At 49.0% G+C, this 21007-nt stretch overlaps 1 long non-coding RNA gene across 1 annotated transcript; it reads right to left on the reverse strand.

The window, feature by feature from the left end:
- Positions 1–2400: 2400 nt before the first annotated feature.
- On the reverse strand, positions 2401–3723 carry LOC138654526 (uncharacterized). The gene is made up of 3 exons (XR_011316344.1): positions 3236–3723; positions 2695–3145; positions 2401–2586 (listed from the first exon to the last, which is right to left on the reverse strand). It is a non-coding gene; the product is annotated as an uncharacterized lncRNA (long non-coding RNA).
- Positions 3724–21007: the final 17284 nt, after the last annotated feature.

The raw sequence follows: 21007 nt of genomic DNA on the forward strand, positions 1-21007 counted from the left end.
TTCAAATAGACACTGAGACCCCGTTGCTGGGACTTGTGGTTCCGGAGAAGCGTACCTGGAACTGCAAGAACTCCCCTTCCATCCGATTGACAGTATCGAGAGATGAATAACGAGGGGAATGAGCATCTCTTACCCAGCACCACCCATGGGGAATGATATTGAAAGGGAGCCCACGATCTCGGCCCCTGTTGTACGGTACCCCAAGTTACAGCTGGGTGAGGATGGTCTTAAAATTTGTGGCAGAGTCTGTGCTCTCATGCTCTGAAAGATTTAGTTTCTGAGTAGGTCAGCCACGGAGATATCATTGTTTAAAGGCACTCTGCCAGCAGGTTTTTACTATGAAGGCAACAAGTAAACTTGAAATCTCTTGCTCAGCAGTGCTTTCATTTTTGTTAACTTTATTTTACATCTTTTCAATTTAGTGATATAACATTGTTGAAACCAAAGGCACTTGTCAATTTCAATAGAAAGCCTGGGGTGGGGGAGAGGCACCTTTCTCAAATCTTCTGCTTTGTTGAATGTACAGAAACATTTAGGGTAAGTTCACACAGGGCGTTTTTTCTGCTTTTTTTCTGCAGTAAAACCTGATCATCTTGGCAGGAAAGAAGCTGCGTCAAAAACGCAGGTTTAGGTGCCTTTTTGGTGCTTTTTTTTGTTGCGTATTTGATGCGTCTTTGGTGCTTTTTCTTAGTGCGTTTTTTTTTTTCTATTTGTCCAGGCTAATGTCCTTGGATTTTCAGCAGCAAAAATGCAGCAAATAATGTTACCTGCATTTTTTTTCAACACCCATTCAAGTCAATGGGTGAAAAAACGCAGCAAAAAGGCTGAAAGAAGTGACATGCTCTCTGTCCAAAAAGCGCAGTAAAGCACAAAATACCGATCAAACAAAACACCAATGTGTGTGCATGAGATTTCAGAAATCTCATAGTATTTGCTGGTACTGTAAAAAGCAACTGAGAATTAGTATAAAAATGCAGCAAAAACGCAATGTGTGAACTTACCCTTATTGAGAGTCCTCAGCGGTTGATGCCTTTTAATGGGTAACTGAAAAGATGGTAAAGTCCAAGGACTTAATCAGCCTTTATTATTATTATTAGAAGCAGAGAACCAGCAGAGGGCGCCTCTTATGAACTCAAGCCTGGGAGCTTTCTAGGAAAGTTCCCACGATCTAGGAACAACCAGCAGAGGGCGCCTCACCGCAAATGAAGGTAAATATAGGTCAATGACCTACTTTACCTTCATTCTACGGGGTTTTGCAGCAAGGAGCAGCGCTGCATTAGCTGAACTCCTTGCTGCAAAATATTTTAACCCCTTCAGATGGATTTACATCGTGGGACTTTACAGATCTTCGGAAGGTAAGGATATTTTTTTACAGATCGATGGTCTTCAGTGAGTGGATTGAGCGTAGAATAAAATATTACAACAACCTTTGTTATTTTTGCATTAAAATACGTTTTAATAATGTGTTTGTGTATTTTTTAACCCTTTACTACTATTGGATTAATAATGGATAGGTGTCATAATTGACGCCTCTCCATTCGCCTCTCCATTATTAATTTGGCTTAATGTCACCTTATAATAGCAAGTTGACATTAACCCTTCATTACCCCATATCCCACCGCTACACGGGAATGGGAAGAGAGTGGCCAAGTGCCAGAATAGGCGCATCTTCCAGATGTGACTTTTCTGGGGTGGCTGGGGGCAGGTGTTTTTAGCCAGGGGGGGCCAATAACCGTGGACCCTCTCCAGGCTATTAATATCTGCCCTCAGTCACTGGCTTTACTACTCTGGCGGAGAAAATTGCGCGGGAGCCCACGCCAATTTTTTCCGCCATTTAACCCTTTAATTTAATAGCTACAGCGCCCAAATTTTGCATATACACACAACTAACATTAGTAGTGTGGATTATGCAAAAAAAATGGGGATATGAGATGGTTTACTGTATGTAACCATGTCTCATATCATGTCGGGTTTAGGAAGGAGATAGCAAAGCCGGTAATTGAATTACCGGCTTTAAAGCTATCTAGCGCTGTATGAAGTAATAATATATATACATATGTGTCTACTGAGATATATATATATATATATATATATATATATATATATATTTTTTTTTTACACATGGATCCCTTGTATAGCGTATGTCGGTTTTGCAAGCCTGTGAGAAAAACACGCAGTACGGATGCCATACGGATTACATACTGAGGATGCCATGCACAAAATACGCTGACACACCCTGCCTACGGAGGAGCTACGGACCACTTTTTTGGGGACTTTTCAGCGTATTACGGCCGTCATATACGGACCGTATTGTCTTACGCTGAGTGTGACTCCAGCCTTACTTTCAGAAAACAGGACAAGCTAGAGGAGGTGGTTACTTACAGTCATATGGTGTACTTCTCCTGGTCTTTGTCCGTGCTTCAGCACTAGGAGGCACTCCAGGTAATTAAGGATTTGCTGTTGTTGTTCTTTAGCTATGCTCCCTGCACGAATCTTTCTGATACACATCAAAACTCCGGTTTGGCGACATCCAGAATTTTCTGAGCCTCCGCTGCTATCATTATTAGTGTATTCAATGCTTTATATCTAAGAAAAAAATTAAAACATATTTAGTGAGTTCATCTGAAAACCCGGAGGTGGATTAAGTATTTATTGTTATTAAATATACACAAATCATAATAGCTCATAACTCACCTTTTGCCAAAAACTTCCTTTGAAATCCCTTTGGACAGCCTAGTCTGGAGGTCTTTGGTCACACCTTTGAATATTATGAAGGAATTGTACAAATCCTGATTCTCATGTGCCAGGTTGGATGCCCTGAGTTGATGGTGGACAAACCTCTTCAGATGCTTCAAGTAATTGAATACTGTTTGGGATATGAGCTTCAAATCCTGTAGCTTGGTAAAAAAATGAGATAGCCCTCTCGATGTCTAGCACGAAGTTCAAGGTCACATGTTCTGGGTCCATATAGTAAAGGAATCTTGCAGCGTTCTCAACCTCTTGCTTGTAGTTTTGAACACACAGGGTCTTTTGTAAATAATCAGCAAACCTTTGCAGAATAGGATCACTTAGCGAATGACGCTTATAAAGACCTGCAGTCTTTATCTTTTTCCTGACATCAGTTGACCATTTTGTCCACAGAATTCTATAATTTTGGAGGAAAGAACAGCAAGCCAGCGTTGAGATATTTTAGCAACCATAAGAAGCCATGAAAATATATTGCCCATAAACTAACTTCTGTGTTCGCGAATCCAAGGTACTGGGTCCCTCTTCATCCTCATTTTCCATTGCTGAAGAGTCGTCTGTTTCTTCTGCGAGATCCACAGATGCTTGTCCCGGGTCCACACAGGTAGGTATGTCCACAGGTGCTTGTCCCGAGTCCGCACAGGTAGGTATGTCCACAGGTGCTTTTCCTGGGTCTGCACAGGTAGGTATGTCCGCAGACACATCTTCAGAAGCCTCGACTGGATCAGCAATGTTGCTGTCACAGGATTTGCTGGAAGAGATTGTTAGCAGTTTATCATTTACAAGACATTAGAAGATAAAAAAAACTTGGGTGTGTATCCTTCTCATGTACATACACTGCAACAGGTACCAGGGGTGAGTGAATCAACATGCACAGCTGCATAAAGCTATGAAAATTCCCCCCACCCCCAATTTATATTATATCTCTCTGACTTAGATACTCCCAATAGGCTCGTCATTCTCCAATCTGTCACCAAAGTCTTCAGGGTCCATGGGGGTGGGGATCCCGCCACACCGTAGGGACTGACAGTTGGCGCCTCTTGGAGCATCCTGTAAAATGATAAACACACACTAGGACGCATATAATTCCTGTGTATATACACCGAAATAGGTGCCAGGGATGAGTGAGGCCAAGAGCACATATATTCTAACCTCAAGCTCTCTTGGATATTGCATTCTTTATCCTGCCAGTCATCCATACGGGCTGGAAATTCCTCCGTAGGTGCTTGCTCAGTACTGGTGGAAGGTGTCTGTGTCTCTACATCTTGGACAGTCCTGTAAATTATAAAAAGCCAATTGATTACCGGACAAGTAGACATTCGAGGCATAGGTGGACAAATGGGGGACATACAGTGGGGCAAAAAAGTATTTAGTCAGTCAGCAATAGTGCAAGTTCCACCACTTAAAAAGATGAGAGGCATCTGTAATTTACATCATAGGTAGACCTCAACTATGGGAGACAAACTGAGAAAAAAAAATCCAGAAAATCACATTGTCTGTTTTTTTAACAATTTATTTGCATATTATGGTGGAAAATAAGTATTTGGTCAGAAACAAAATTTCATCTCAATACTTTGTAATATATCCTTTTTTGGCAATGACAGAGGTCAAACGTTTTCTGTAAGTCTTCACAAGGTTGCCACACACTGTTGTTGGTATGTTGGCCCATTCCTCCATGCAGATCTCCTCTAGAGCAGTGATGTTTTTGGCTTTTTGCTTGGCAACACGGACTTTCAACTCCCTCCAAAGGTTTTCTATAGGGTTGAGATCTGGAGACTGGCTAGGCCACTCCAGGACCTTGAAATGCTTCTTACGAAGCCACTCCTTCGTTGCCCTGGCGGTGTGCTTTGGATCATTGTCATGATGAAAGAACCAGCCACGTTTCATCTTCAATGCCCTTGCTGATGGAAGGAGGTTTGCACTCAAAATCTCACGATACATGGCCCCATTCATTCTTTCATGTACCCGGATCAGTCGTCCTGGCCCCTTTGCAGAGAAACAGCCCCAAAGCATGATGTTTCCACCACCATGCTTTACAGTAGGTATGGTGTTTGATGGATGCAACTCAGTTTTCTTTTTCCTCCAAACACGACAAGTTGTGTTTCTACCAAACAGTTCCAGTTTGGTTTCATCAGACCATAGGACATTCTCCCAAAACTCCTCTGGATCATCCAAATGCTCTCTAGCAAACTTCAGACGGGCCCGGACATGTACTGGCTTAAGCAGTGGGACACGTCTGGCACTGCAGGATCTGAGTCCATGGTGGCGTAGTGTGTTACTTATGGTAGGCCTTGTTACATTGGTCCCAGCTCTCTGCAGTTCATTCACTAGGTCCCCCCGCGTGGTTCTGGGATTTTTGCTCACCGTTCTTGTGATCATTCTGACCCCACGGGGTGGGATTTTGCGTGGAGCCCCAGATCGAGGGAGATTATCAGTGGTCTTGTATGTCTTCCATTTTCTAATTATTGCTCCCACTGTTGATTTCTTCACTCCAAGCTGGTTGGCTATTGCAGATTCAGTCTTCCCAGCCTGGTGCAGGGCTACAATTTTGTTTCTGGTGTCCTTTGACAGCTCTTTGGTCTTCACCATAGTAGAGTTTGGAGTCAGACTGTTTGAGGGTGTGCACAGGTGTCTTTTTATACTGATAACAAGTTTAAACAGGTGCCATTACTACAGGTAATGAGTGGAGGAAAGAGGAGACTCTTAAAGAAGAAGTTACAGGTCTGTGAGAGCCAGAAATCTTGATTGTTTGTTTCTGACCAAATACTTATTTTCCACCATAATATGCAAATAAATTGTTAAAAAAACGGACAATGTGATTTTCTGGATTTTTTTTCTCAGTTTGTCTCCCATAGTTGAAGTCTACCTATGATGTAAATTACAGACACCTCTCATCTTTTTAAGTGGTGGAACTTGCACTATTGCTGACTGACTAAATACTTTTTTGCCCCACTGTACCTGGCCATTGGCTTGTTTAACACAAGGAATCCTCTATTCTCCAGGAAAGGAACCACGTTCTCTACGGACCCAAGAGACATGTCTTCATAGTTGATGGTCTCTCCCTTTGATGCAATTTTCATGAGGTTATGCCTGACGGTTGCCAAAGTAGATTTTCTCTGGTCATCCGTGTCAAACCTACCACACCGCCGCTTGAGATGTTTGGCGAGTATGGTTGTTACTCTGTGGCAGTTGGGACAGGGCATGGGCATCCTAGACAACCTATTAAAATAGAAATGCAAGGTTTGTAATGCAGGGTTGGAATTATAAAGGCGAAGTCACATTTGTGATGTGAATTTGCACCTTAAAATTTGGTGTGAATTTACAGTCTACTAATGGCCACTGCTTCACTCTCCCCAGGTCAAGGCACTCTCCATCTCCTCCTTCATAGCTGATCATGTGACCAGCACCGCCAGAACTCGTGGAAAGTGCAGCAGCAGCAGCATGTCCCCCTGTCCCTTGTAACCGAGTCCCTGATTCCTGGCTGCCCCTTTTGAGAGACAGCAGAGGTCCTTCCTGAGTATTTATCACCTTTAATAGACATACATGTACCAGAACAGATGAGACCTACACATTTGGATTATAATTGCGATTACGGCCCTGCTTCTCCAGAACCGCAAGTCGCAGCAACCCGAGCCATAACAGTCAATTGGCTCCCTATGCAGAATGGCATTCATTTAGGACTTTGAAATTCTTACATCCTCGGCAATAAACAAGAGGAATGGGAGGCAGCTACCCAGACTAGCTACGATATGTGGTTCCAGAGAAATTGACCCAAAACAGTGACACCGCTTACCAAACACTTTCCAATGTTTTACCTTTAAAAGGGATCTTTCATCAGGCTTTTGCTACCTCATCTGAGAGCAGCATAATGTAGGCAGAGAGACTCGGAATTCAATGAGAAATCACTCAGGTTGGCAGCTACGGCCGTTCTGACATAAAGTTTTTATAAACAGAAAAGCAGAATTGAAGAGCTGTCCCTCCCCCACACCAGGCTCTTAATAGAGAGATTTTTAGGGCAGACACAAGTGCCTCTGGTCAGACACTGTTAAATCACTAAAGGTACCTTCACACTGAACAACATTACATTGATAGCGATCCGTGACATTGCAGCGTCCTGGATAGCGATCTCGTGTTTGACAGGCAGCAGCGATCAGGATCCTGCTGTGACATCGCTGGTCGGAGCTAGAAGGCCAGAACTTTATTTCGTCGCTGAATCTCCCGCTGACATCGCTGAATCGGCGTGTGTGACGCCAATCCAGCGATGTATTCACTAAAATATCGGGTTACTAAGCGCAGGGCCGCACTTAGTAACCCGATGTTTACCCTGGTTACCCGGGGACTTCGGCATCGTTGGTCGCTGGAGAGCTGTCTGTGTGACAGCTTTCCAGCGACCACACAAGGACTTTCCAACGATCACGGCCAGGTCGTATCGCTGGTCGTGATCGTTGGAAAGTTGCTGAGTGTGACGGTACCTTAAGTCAATAACTGGGAGATAAAGATAAGAAAAACACATATTGTAGAGCGACAGATCAGAAGTTTTTCAACCCCTGCAGCATGGTGCCTTCAGGTTACATGGCAACCACCTGCTAACAGAGTCCCTTTAACATGGTGTCCCTTCTGAGAGACAGCAGAGGTCCCTCTAGAGCGGTGTTCCCCAAGTTCGGTCCGCAAGAGCCACCAACAGGTCATGCTTTTAGGATTTCCTTAGTATTGCACAGGTGATAATTGCATCACCTGGACAGGCAAGCATTCAATGACCTGTGCATTACTAAGGAAATCCTGAAAACATGACCTGTTGGTGGCTCTTGAGGACCGGACTTGGGGAACACTGCTCTAGAGAGACAGCAGATATCATTCCTGAGTACCTATAGTTTACTTTGCATTCACCTTCAGGCTATGTGCACACGTTGCAGATTTGGGTGCAGAATTTTCTGCACAAAATCTGCATCTCCTGGCAGAAAAGACAAAGGCAGATTTGATGCGCTTTTCTTGTGGATTTTCTGCATTTTTGTTGCAGATTTGCTGCGGATTTCATGCGTTCTTTACCCCTGCAGATTTCTATAATGGAATGGGTGCAGAAACGCTGCAGAACTGCACAAAAGAATTGACAGGGTCCTTTTTTGAATCTGCTGCATTTTCAGTGCAGAGTTTTCTGCCCCATTAGCACTATTAGAGAATGAGTGCACCCATTGGCTTGGCATCATAGTATTTAATTAAAGGTATACTAACTGTCTAATCGCAGGCTCCCTAGCATTCGCTTCTGCAGCTCGTTAGAAGCGTTTGAAAAATCAAATATGAGTGTTTGTAAAATACAAACTCAAACCTGCTTTGCAACAAACTTGACAATTAAATACCTTGATGCGCTGGCTCTTGATTCCTGCACCGAGTGGCCATGGCAAATATTTTCCAAGGTATTTTCACGGTAGTTTCTTTCTGTCGTTTCATTAGAGTGTCCTAGATACCTGGCAAACAAATGTTTTTCGGTGTCCTTCAGTCTCGAGATGGTCCAGGATTCGATTACCTTCCTAATCATTTGGCTGGTGACGAAGGAAAGCTCAAGCCTAGAATGGAATCTAGAGAACCAAACATATAGCTCTGCACACAAACTTTCAGAAATATTTTAGACTTTCTAAATCTTACTTCTCATGGTAACGCATAATTATCATTGGAGACATTATAGATGGCGTTCCCTGTGGTGGATAGGAAATAAGTATTCGGTATGTGTGGCTTGACCAGATTGGGTTGCACTTTCTGTAAATACACGTCTGGCAAAGGGCAAGCGCATAGCGCGCACGCCTTGTTTTTAACTTTACCAGCGCATTTTTTCCCCTACGGAAATAAACATAGTAAAAAACTGCATCAGGGTACGTTCACGTAGATCTCTTACCCGGGCAGTAGCGGTAGGTACCGGAACACTGGGGGGGGGGGGGGGGTCCGTCCAGATCCTTTTGTTTAGATCTGCGACTGGGCTGATTACTGCGTCCGCGGGTCTTCGGCTGGGGGTTCGCATGGGACCTCTCCGAGGATCTGTCCTGCTCCTCCAGCAGACCGACGGTAGCTTCCGGCTCATCCATAGCTGCAGATGGGCTCACAAGCAGCACTCTGTATGGCTATATATAGCCCTTCCCCCAGGTCCGGAACATGTGCAGGTGCGTGGCTAAATCCACCCCCGCACCTGCAGATCCTTGCGCCCCTCCCCCCGCATAGTGGCGTTTTTAAAAGAAAAACGGCCGGCGTTTCACTTCCGGTTTAGGCCCCGCCCCCTCAGTGCGTCACTTCCGGTATCAGGCAGAGAGCTCAGGGACGCGACCGGAATCCCGGGGACGGCACTGCCGGTCCCCCCAGCCGCCCGCCGCCACACTATCGCCGCCCACGGCGGCAAAAAACGGCGACCGACCCCCGGCTCCGGACTGGGCCCCCCCCCCCCCCCCCCCGAACCGGAAGGAGCGCACATGACGCTGCACTGCACCGACGGGATCAGAGGTGGGGAAGACCGAGGCCTAGTGGGGTGAATGGACCTCGGGGGGTGGGGGGCATACTCACCTCGCTGCCACTGGGGATGGACCTCCACCGGACGCCGCTTCACGCTGCACCGCTCACTGTCGTGGAGTCCTACCCGGACCCACCGTGGCGCTTCCAGGGACCCGCACTGCCCGAGGTAGGAGATCCCCTCGCTACCTGGGTCGGACAGTCGGCCTGGGTGTTGATAGGTGATCGAAGTTGTATCTGAAGGGAATCCTGTCCTCCAGGAACAGGAAACCAACTGATGCGTGGGAGAGGTGCCGCCCTTATGTATCTGTAGGTTTTCCTGTTCCTGAAGGGCGGATCCCCTCTCTCCGTAGTGCTGTCATGGACGACAGATAAATAATGATTATTTATTTTTTTAAAAATTCCACCACAATCATTACAATTTGTACCTTATTTTTATCAGCAAAAGACAATAAAAAAAATAAATCTAAAAGGATAATTTCATTGCTATATTTTATTAATTTTTTAAAAATTGTATCTTTATTAATTTTGCATTTTAAAATATTATTTAATAAACAAATAAATATACATGAATTATGCAGAGAAGGGTGGTGGCTAGTGTTGAGCATTCCGATACCGCAAGTATCGGGTATCGGCCGATATTTGCGGTATCGGAATTCCGATACCGAATTCCGATACTTCCCGCGTATCGGATACCGGAATCGGAAGTTCCCAGAATTCAAACTGAACGCAGCAGCCAATGAGGAATGATTGGAAGTGTGGGCACATCCTGTTTAGCATGGTGGGCATGTAAGTACTGGCAAGGCTGTGATTGGCTGCTGAAATGATGTCACTCTGCACTATAAAAAACGCTGCCGCCATTTTGCGCTCACTCTGCTGTGATTTCAGTTAGGGACAGGACGCTGTGTTCTAACTGAGGGCCAGTTGAGCTTGCTAATTGCTTTATTTTCCTTTCCAAAGGCTAATTTAGCAAAACGCTGTGTGTTCTTCACTGTTCACCTTGCTCTTGCCTTGCAGCGCTGTTTTAACAGCGTTCTGCAAGGTCTCTGTGTGTGTGTGTGTGCAGCTCACTCTGTAGTCTGTGTGCAGCCATATACCCGGTTGTATTCAGCTCAGGGGGGGTTCACACTGCCTCACACAGTTGTCCTTTTTTGCTCTTAGTGCAGCCTGCTGCACATTTTTTCTCAAATTTCCTATTAGTATTTTTCCACCAGTCTCCAGCTCTATTGTGGAAAAACACTACATAGGATAACCTAGAGGGGGGTTTTTGGGCCTTGCAGCGCCGTTTACGGCTGTCTGCACGGTCTCCGTGTGAGCCCAGCTCGCCCTGTAGTCTGTGTGCAGCCATAGCCAGTTGGATTCAGCTCAGGGTTCGTTACTGGCTCATACCTAGAGAAAAATTTTACTTTTTTTCAAATAGTGCAGCCTGTTTAAAATTTGAAAAACAAAAATTCCTATTAGTGTCTTTCCACTCGTATCCAGCTAAATAGTGGAAAAACACTATATAGGATAACCTAGAGGAGGGTTTTTTGGCCTTGCAGCGCCGTTTACGGCTGTCTGCACGGTCTCTGTGTGAGCGCAGCTCGCCCTGTAGTCTGTGTGCAGCCATAGCCGGTTGGATTCAGCTCAGGGTGCGTTACTGTCTCATACCTTGAAAAACAATTTCCTTTTTTTCAAATAGTGCAGCCAGTTTAAAATTTGAAAAAAAAAATTCCTATTAGTGTCTTTCCACTCGTATCCAGCTAAATAGTGGAAAAACACTATATAGGATAACCTAGAGGAGGTTTTTTTGGCCTTGCAGCGCCGTTTACGGCTGTCTGCACGGTCTCCGTGTGAGCCCAGCTCGCCCTGTAGTCTGTGTGCAGCCATAGCCGGTTGGATTCAGCTCAGGGTTCGTTACTGCCTCATACCTTGAGAAAAATTTTACTTTTTTTCAAATAGTGCAGCCTGTACGGCTGTCTACACGGTCTCCGTGTGATTTAAACTAGCTCTGTAGCCCGATCTGCACCAAAAAAAAAGTAAAGTTCACCAAACACAACTTAACACTTGTGTAGGCCACATTTGAAAAATAATAAAGTTTAGTCCACAATTTACAACATTAGTGTTTCTTACACCTGTTAGGAGGAGCATTACAGGAATAAGCACACTAAGGCCTTAGTACTTTTCTGCTTATCTTTATCTGTCAACCAAGATGAAGAGGGCAGGGAGTAAGGCACGTGGGCGTGGGCGCGGAGCAGGGAGAGGAGCAGGGAGAGGACGTGGTGATTCTGTGCCTGCTGCGGGCGCCGGTGACTCGTCGTCACTCAGTTTCAGCAGGGAACAGTCCTTCATGCGCAGCTTTGTCGGAGAGCGCCGTGCACCGCTGCTACGTGAAGACCAAATTGAAGCCGTTGTCGGGTGGATGGCAGCTAACGCCTCGGCATCGACTTCAGTTAGTGCCACATCCTCTCAGGCACAGAGCACTGGAGAGCAGCCATCTGTCTCTTCACCACCTGCCAAATTGGCCAGGCAGTCAGAGAGCCCAGGACAGGAGCCGTCTCTACTTCTGTTCTCTGAATCTCTTGGCTTGGAAACAGGGGGCCAGCCAAGCAGCATTGGAGAAATGGAAGAAGAGGCAGTGTGCAGTGATGCCCAAAAGCTTTATCTCTCTGACTCTGAAGAGGCAGGTGGGCCAGTGCCTCCGGTGACCACAGCGCAGTACGCATCTGATGATGAAACTCAGGTGCCGCTTTCTGATGCGTACTGTGCTGCCGAGACTACCCAGGAGGAGCAGTTGGTGGCAGAGGGTAGTGGAGATGATGAGGTCCTTGACCCATCGTGGCGTGAGGAACAGGAAGGTGGTGGGAGCAGCTCTGAGGAAGAGCTTCCCCTTACGGGCCAAAGAGGGAGAGGGAGGGGGAAGACTGCGGAGCTTGTAGCCTCCACTTTGGCACCCGTTAGGAGCCTGTCTCTTTCCAAAGCCAAAAAGGGCGCTCCCAAGACTTGCAGTGCCTGGTCCTTTTTTGACACAGTTGCAGATGACATTTGTTTTGTCAAATGCAAGCTGTGTCATCAGAAAGTAAAAAGAGGTAAAAGTGTCAGCAACCTCAATACCACAAATATGTGGAAACATGTGCGGACCAGGCACGCGGTGGAGTTACAGAAACACAGTGAAGACGTAGGCCAACCAACAGCGGCAGCTACCACCTCTTCATCTCGTGTTGCCTCTTCCTCCACTGTTGTCCAGAGACCTTGTGTAATTCCACCCACAGCACCACCTTCCCAGTCATCCTCACACTCCCAGTCTACTCTACAGCCATCGGTAGTACAGGCATGGGAGAAAAGGCGGGCATTCTCGGCCAACCACCCCCGAGCACAGGCTTTGAATGCAGGCATTGCCAAACTGTTGTCCCTGGAAATGCTCTCGTTCAGGCTGGTGGAGACTGACAGCTTCCGTGACTTGATGGCATTGGCAGTCCCACAGTACAAGGTGCCCAGCCGCTTTTACTTCAGCAGGCAGGCTGTCCCTGCCCTGCACAGGCATGTTGAGGCAAACATAAAACATGCGCTACTGAACGCCGTCAGTAGCAAGGTCCACCTCACCACCGATGCGTGGACCAGTCAGCATGGACAGGGGCGATATGTTTCCCTCACTGCCCATTGGGTTAATGTTGTTGAGCCAGGTACAGATCGTGCGAGTGGCGCAGGACGTGTCCTGCCCACTCCAAGGATTGCAGGAATCCAGTCTGTACGCATCGACTCCTCCTCTTACACCAGTTCCTCTGATTCCTCTCTGCAGGATCCGTCACAGTCCACCTCCACATGGACCCGTGAACGTTTACCTATGACCGACATGAGCACAGCCGTGGCCAAACGTCAGCAGGCCGTCTTGAAACTAGTTTCATTGGGGCATCGAAGCCACACAGCGCAGGAGCTCTGGAATGCCATCAAGCAGGAGAGCGATGTGTGGTTACTGCCAGCGAATCTCCAGCCAGGCATGGTAGTGTGTGACAATGGCCGAAATCTGGTGGCAGCTTTGGCCCTTGGCAACCTCACTCACATCCCATGTCTGGCACATGTGCTCAATTTGGTTGTGCAGAGTTTTCTGAGGGACTATCCGGATCTTGATGCCCTGCTGCACAAGGTCCGCCTAGAGTGTGCTCACTTGCGGCGTTCCAGCTTGGCCAGATCCCGCATTGCTGCTCTGCAGCGCCGATTCCGCCTTCCGGAACACCGCATCATGTGTGACCTACCTACCCGGTGGAATTCCACGTTACATATGTTGGAGCGGTTGTGTGAGCAGCAGCAAGCAGTTATGGAGTACCAGCTGCATCAGGCGCAAAGAAGTCGCAGTCAGCGCCGATCAGACTTCACAACCACAGAGTGAGCCACTATGAAGGACGTCTGCCAGGTTTTGCGTCCTTTTGATTATTCCACGCGGATGGCAAGTGCAGATGATGCACTAGTCAGCATGACTGTCCCCCTTATCTGCCTGCTTCAGCAAACTTTGCAAGGGTTAAGGGATGATGTGGTGGAAGAGGTGGAGGATGAGGAGTCACCTTTTCCATCAGCTTCTGGAGAGTCAGCGCCACGTGGTTCCTCACAAAGGGGTACGCAGGGGCCAATTTGTGAGGAGGATGAGGAGGAGTCAATGGAGGAGGAAGAGCTCCGTCCAGAGGAGGGAGCGACACAATTGTCCAGTGGTCAGTGTGTACAGCGAGGGTGGGGTGATGACGAGCGGGCAGAGATCATGTCTCAAGCAGGGGACAGCGTTTCTGGGCCAGTTGGCACTCTGCAGCACATGGTGGATTTCATGCTGCAGTGCCTGAGAAACGACCGCCGCATCGACCACATTCTCAACATGCCTGATTATTGGGTGTTCACCCTCCTCGATCCTCGCTACCGGGACAACGTCCAAAACCTCATCCCTGCGTTGACCCGGGAGCGTAAATTGCGGGAGTACCACGACACACTGGTGAATTCCATCATCTTCTCCTGTCCAACTGAGAGGAGTGCTGCTAGTGCTTTACAAAGCAGCTCAGTGCGTCGAGGCAGTGGGGGAGGCTCTGCCCAAAGAGGGAGCAGAAGCAGTGCCTCTGCCCAAGGCAAGCCCAGTATGGCACAACTCTGGCACACTTTTGTGTGCCCGCCCCAAATGTCTACACCATCACCGGCGGCTCCAGTCAGCAGGAGGCAACGGTTCCGTCAGATGGTGACAGACTACATGGCTTGCCCTCTTACTGTACTCCCAGACGGCTCTTCCCCGTTCAAGTTTTGGGTCTCTAAGCTGGATACATGGCCAGAGCTAAGCCAGTATGCATTGGAGGTGCTGGCTTGCCCTGCGGCTAGTGTCTTATCGGAACGTGTCTTTAGTGCCGCAGGTGGTGTACTAACAGACCGTCGCATGCGACTATCCTCCGATAACGTTGACCGGCTTACTTTCCTGAAAATGAACCAGGCCTGGATCTCGCAGTAATTTGCCACTCCTCTGCCTGATTAAGTAATTGGGTGTCATCCAGGTCTCCTGCTGTGTTCATCTTTCTACCACCTGAACTGCTATTCCTGGGCTCCAACACCGCCAGTTGCGGCTCAGAAGTGCAGGCTGCACAGTAAAAACATACGACCCAGTGTTATTGGGTTTCAGTAACGTCAGCTGATCCCCAGCTGTGTAGCCGGCAATGTGTCCTGTGACCGCCACGCTGGCACAACAACCTAAATGTAAGGGAACCTGTCCCCCCCCGTCGTTTGTTACTGAAAGAGCCATCTTGTGCAGCAGTAATGCTGCACAAGGAAAAGGTAGCTCTTTTTTTTTAGCTCTTTGCACACGCAGAACTTAACACTTATAAAATGTGTTCACTGATACCGTTATACCGTCCCGGAGCTGGGACTTTCCTTCGTAATGTGACGCAGCACAGCCGTCATTCCTACCCCCTTGGTGCCATGCGCTGCCTCCTCAGCGTTGTTTTAAGCTGTCACGGAGCCTGCGCTGTTCTGTTATCCCTTGGGCATGCCCTATTTGCGCTGCCTGTCTTCTGACATAATTTGGTGTCAGGCTGGCTGCGCCTGTGCGGCCGCGCTGCCCGAGATCCCGCCTCGCAGTGTCTTCTGATTGAGTCACACTGCGGGCCTGGGATCCATGGGCATGCACAGTGCATATCTTCCCCTCGGGCTCTCGCTCATTTCCCTCCGCCTTCTTTAGACTGTGCGCCGTCAGCTGATCCCTAGCATGCCACGGCCGTGACACCGCACAGTCTGAAGAAGAGGGAAGGAGGGGAGTGAGAGTCGAGGTTATGCACTGTGCATGCCCATGGTTCCAAGGCCCGCAGTGGGATTACGTTAGACGAGACTGCGAGGTGGGATCTGGAGCAGCGTGGACGCACAGGCACTGACAGCCTGACACCAAATTATGTCAGAAGACAGGCAGCGCTAATTGGGCATGGCCAAGGGCTAACAGAACAGCGCAGGCTCCGTGACAGCTTAAAACAATGCTGAGGAGGCAGCGCACGGCATCAAGGGGATAGGAATGACAGCTGTGCTGTGTCCCATTACGATGGAAATTCGCACCTCCGGAACGGTTTAACGGTATAAAGGGACACATTTTTAGTGTTTACTTCGGTGTTTGCAAGGAGCATAATTAAAAGAGCAACCTTTTCCTTTTGCATCCTTAGTGCTGCACAAGATGGCTCTTTCAGCTACAAACGTCTTGGGGGGGGGGGGTTAAAGGTTTCCTTTCAACTTGCTCCAATCAGGCTTCGGCCTACACTCTGTTCCTCTGCTCCTCCTGCTGTCCCTGGGCTCTAACACCGCCAGTTGGTGCCTGGAAGTGCTGTGTGCACAGTCAACAGTCGCTCCTCTGTTATTGGGGTTCAGTAACGTCAGCTGATCCCCAGCTGTGTGTGCGGCAATACCTCCAATCTGCTCCTCCTGCTGTCCCTGGGCTCTAACACCGCCAGTTGGTGCCTGGAAGTGCTGTGTGCACAGTCAACAGTCGCTCCTCTGTTATTGGGGTTCAGTAACGTCAGCTGATCCCCAGCTGTGTATCCGGCAACGTGTCATGCGACCGCCACGCTGGCACAACTAAAATGTAAGGGGACCTGTCCCCCCCCCCTAGGCGTTTGTTACTGAAAGAGCCACCATGTGCAGCACTAATACTGCACAAGGGAAAGGTCGCTCTTGAAATTATGCTCCTTGCAAACGCTGAACTACACACTCATGTAATGTGTCCCCTCACACCGTCCAACCGTCCCGGAGGTGGGACTTTCCTTTGTAATGTGACGCAGCACAGCCGTCATTGCTACCCCCTTGGCACCGTGTGCTGCCTCCTTAGCGTTGTTTGATTCCGTCATGGACCCTGCGCTGTTATGTTATCCCTTGGCCATGCACAGTTTGCGCTGCCCGTCCTCTGACATCATTTGTTGTCGTCCTGGCTGCGCCTGTGCGTCCACGCTGCCCGAAATCACACCTCGCAGTGTCGTCTAATGTGATCCCACAGTGGGCCTGGTATCCATGGCCATGCGCAGTGCATATACTAGCCTCTCACTCCCCTTCTTCACGCTTCTTCAGACTAGGCGGCGTCAGCTGATCCCTAATAGCATGCCACGGCCGTGACGCCGCACAGTCTGAAGAAGCAGGAAGGAGGTGAGTGAGAGGCGATGATATGCACTGCGCATGCCCATGGATCCCTGGCCCGCAGTGGGACTACATTAGATGACACTGCAAGGTTGGATCTCGGGCAGCTTGGACGCACAGGCACTGCCAGCCTGACACCTACATGATGTCAGAAGACGGGCACCGCTAACTGTGCATGGCCAAGGGATAACATTACAGCGCGGGCTCCGTGACAGAACCAAACAACGTTGAGGAGGTGGCGCCCGGCACCAAGGGGGTTGGAATGACGGCTGTGCTGTGTCACATTACAAAGGAAAGTCCCACTTCCGGGATGGTTTGACGGTGTGAGGGGACACATTATATGAGTGTGTACTTCAGCGTTTGCAAGGAGCATAATTTTCGGAGCCACCATTTTCCATGTGCAGTATTACTGCTGTACAAGATGGCTCTTTCAGCAACAAATGCCTGGGGGGGGGGGGGGTTAAAGGTTCCCTTTCAACTTGCTCCACTGCAGGCTTCGGCCTACACTCTGCTCCTCTTTGATTCCCTGGGTTTCAACACTGTCAGTTGCCACCTGGAAGTGTTGTCTACACAGAAAAAACACTAGGTGATGTGTCAGTGGGGTTCAGCACCGCCAGCTGTTCCCCTGCTGTGTAGTCGGCAACGTGTCCAGCACAAGCCACGCTGCCACAACAGAACAAAAGCTGCCACCAGTGCAGGCTTCGGCCTACACTCTGCTCCTCTCCTCCTCCTGCTGACCCTGGGCTCAAACACCGCTAGTTTTTGCCCGGAAGTGCTAGGTGCACAGAGAAAAACACCAGCCAATGTGTTAGTGGGGTTCAGCAACGCCAGCTGTTCCCCTGCTGTGTAGCCGGCAACGTGACCTGCAAACGCCACGCAGGCACATGAACTGAAATTAAAGGGAACCTGGCCCCACCCCCCCAGGTGTTTCTATGTATAACAGCCACCTAGTACAGCAGTACTGCTGCATTTGTACAAGGTGGCTGACTTTTTCTCCTTGCCCACGTGGAACTCAACACGTACAAAATGTGTCTCATTGAGACCATTCCACTGTCCCTGAGGTGTGACTTTCCTTTCTAATGATACGCAGCACCCCCCTTGGTAGCGTTTCCCGTCTTTTGTCATCATGGTTAGCTGGCTGCGCCTGTGCATCCGCCCTGCTAGAAACAACGCCCCTCGTTGTCATATTTATTTTGTCAGCGAGGGTGTGGTTTATGGGCACGAGCAGTGCATATGTTCGCCTGTCTTAACTCATCTCCTTCCGCCTTCTTCAGACTGTGCGGCCTCCTGGCCGTGGTAGGCGATAAGGGATCAGCTGAGGCCGCCCAGTCTGGAGCAGGTGTAAGGACATGTGTAAGCGGCAAACCTATTTACTGCACAAGGCCACGAATCCCAGCCATGCAGTGTGATTTTTTGAAAACACACTGTGGGTCTGGGATTCATGTCCTTCGCTAACCGCAACGGCCGAAATGAAATGAGGTCAGAAGACAGGAAGCGCTCACAGCGCATGGCCAAGGGATCACAATAGCGCAAACTCCTGTTCAGCAAATAACAACGCTCAGGAATCTGCGCCCAGTACCTAGGTGCAAATTTTGACACCTGTGCTGCGTCTCCTTAAAAAGACAAGTCACGCCTCCACAACTGTTTGACAGTATAATGGGCTAAATAGTGTACGTGTTTTAGTCAGCGTGTGCAAGGAGCAAAACAAATAGAGCAACCTTTTCCTTGTGCAGCATTAATGCTGCACAAGGTGTGGCTCTTGTACCTTGCAACACCTGAGGGGGGTTAAAGGTAACCTTTGAAATTGGTTCAACTAGGCTTCGGCCTACACTCTGCTCCTCTCCTGCTGACCCTGGGCTCAAACACCGCTAGTTTTTGCCCGGAACTGCTAGCTGCACAGAGAAAAACACCAGTCAATGTGTTAGTGAGGTTCAGCACCGCCAGCTGTTCCCCTGCTGTGTAGTCGGCATCGTGTCCAGCACAAGCCACGCTGGCACAACTGACCAAAAGCTGCCACCAGTGCAGGCTTCGGCCTACACTCTGCTCCTCTCCTCCTCCTGCTGACCCTGGGCTCAAACACCGCCAGTTTCTGCCCGGAAGTGCTAGCTGCACAGAGAAAAACACCAGCCAATGTGTTAGTGGGGTTCAGCACCGCCAGCTGTTCCCCCGCTGTGTAGCCGGCATCGTGTCCAGCACAAGCCACGCTGGCACAACTGACCAAAAGCTGCCACCAGTGCAGGCTTCGGCCTACACATTGCTCCTCTCCTCCTCCTGCTGACCCTGGGCTCAAACAACGCCAGTTTTTGCCCGGACATGCGAGCTGCACAGAGAAAAACACCAGTCAATGTGTCAGTGGGGTTCAGCACCGCCAGCTGTTCCCCTGCTGTGTAGCTTGCAACGTGACCTGCAAACGCCACGCAGGCACATGAACTGAAATTGAAGGGAGCCTGCCCCCCACCCCCAGGTGTTTCTATGTAAAACAGCCACCTTGTACAGCAGTACTGCTGCATTTGTACAAGGTGGCTGACTATTTCTCCTTGCCCACGTGGAACTCAACACGTACAAAATGTGTCTCATTGAGACCATTCCACTGTCCCTGAGGTGTGACTTTCCTTTCTAATGATACGCAGCACCACCCTTGTTAGCGCTGCCCGTCTTTTGACATCATTGGTTAGCTGGCTGCGCCTGTGCGTCTGCCCTGCTCGAAACAACGCCCCTCGGTGTCTTATTTTTTTGAACAGCGAGGGTGTGATTGATGGGCATGTGCAGTGCATATGTTTGCCTGTGTTCACTCATCTCCTTCCGCCTTCTTCAGACTGGGTGTCCTCATGGCCGCGGCAGGCGATAAGGGATCAGATGAGGCCGCCCAGTCTGAAGCAGGTGTAAGGACATGTGTGAGCGTCAAACATATTTACTGAACAAGGCCACGAATCCCAGCCACGCAGTGTGATTTTTTGAAAACACACTGTGGGTCTGGGATTCATGTCCATCGCTAACCGTAACGGCCGACATTAAATGAGGTCAGAAGACAGGAAGCGCTCACAGCGCATGGCCAAGGGATCCCAATAGCGCAGACTCCTGTACAGCAAATAACAACGCTCAGGAATCTGCGCACAGCAGCTAGGTGTAAATTTTGACACCTGTGCTGCATCTCCTTAAAAAGACTAGTAGTCACGCCTCCACTACTGTTTGACAGTATAATGGGCTAAATAGTGTACGTGTTTTATTCAGCTTGTGCAAGGAGCAAAATTAAATAGAGCAACCTTTGACTTGTGCATCATTAATGCTGTTCAAGGTGTGGCTCTTGTATCTTGCAACACCTGAGGGGGGGGTTAAAGGTAACCTTTGAAATTGGTTCAACTAGGCTTCGGCCTACACTCTGCTCCTCTACTCCTCCAGCTGACCCTGGGCTCAAACACCGCTAGTTTCTGCCCGGAACTGCTAGCTGCACAGAGAAAAACACCAGTCAATGTGTTCGTGGGGTTCAGCACCGCCAGCTGTTCCCCTGCTGTGTAGTTGGCATCGTGTCCAGCACAAGCCACGCTGGCACAACCGACCAAAAGCTGCCACCAGTGCAGGCTTCGGCCTACACTCTGCTCCTCTCCTCCTCCTGCTGACCCCGGGCTCAAACACCGCCAGTTTCTGCCCGGACATGCTAGCTGCACAGAGAAAAACACCAGTCAATGTGTTAGTGGGGTACAGCACCGCCAGCTGTTCCCCTGCTGTGTAGTCGGCATCGTGTCCAGCACAAGCCACGCTGGCACAACTGACCAAAAGCTGCCACCAGTGCAGGCTTCGGCCTACACTTTGCTCCTCTCCTCCTCCTGCTGACCCTGGGCTCAAACAACGCCAGTTTCTGCCCGGACATGCTAGCTGCACAGAGAAAAACACCAGCCAATGTGTTAGTGGGGTTCAGCACCGCCAGCTGTTCCCCTGCTGTGTAGCTGGCAACGTGTCCTGCAAACGCCACGCAGGCACATGAACTGAAATTGAAGTGAGCCTGCCCCCCACCCCCCCAGGTGTTTCTATGTATAACAGCCACCTTGTACAGCAGTACTGCTGCATTTGTACAAGGTGGCTGACTTTTTCTCCTTGCACACGTGAAACTCAACAAGTACAAAATGTGTCTCATTACAGACCATTACAATGTCCCTGAGGTGTGACT

This window comes from Ranitomeya imitator, unplaced genomic scaffold, assembly GCF_032444005.1.
Source record: "Ranitomeya imitator isolate aRanImi1 unplaced genomic scaffold, aRanImi1.pri SCAFFOLD_170, whole genome shotgun sequence".
In the NCBI taxonomy this organism is placed as follows: domain Eukaryota; kingdom Metazoa; phylum Chordata; class Amphibia; order Anura; family Dendrobatidae; genus Ranitomeya; species Ranitomeya imitator.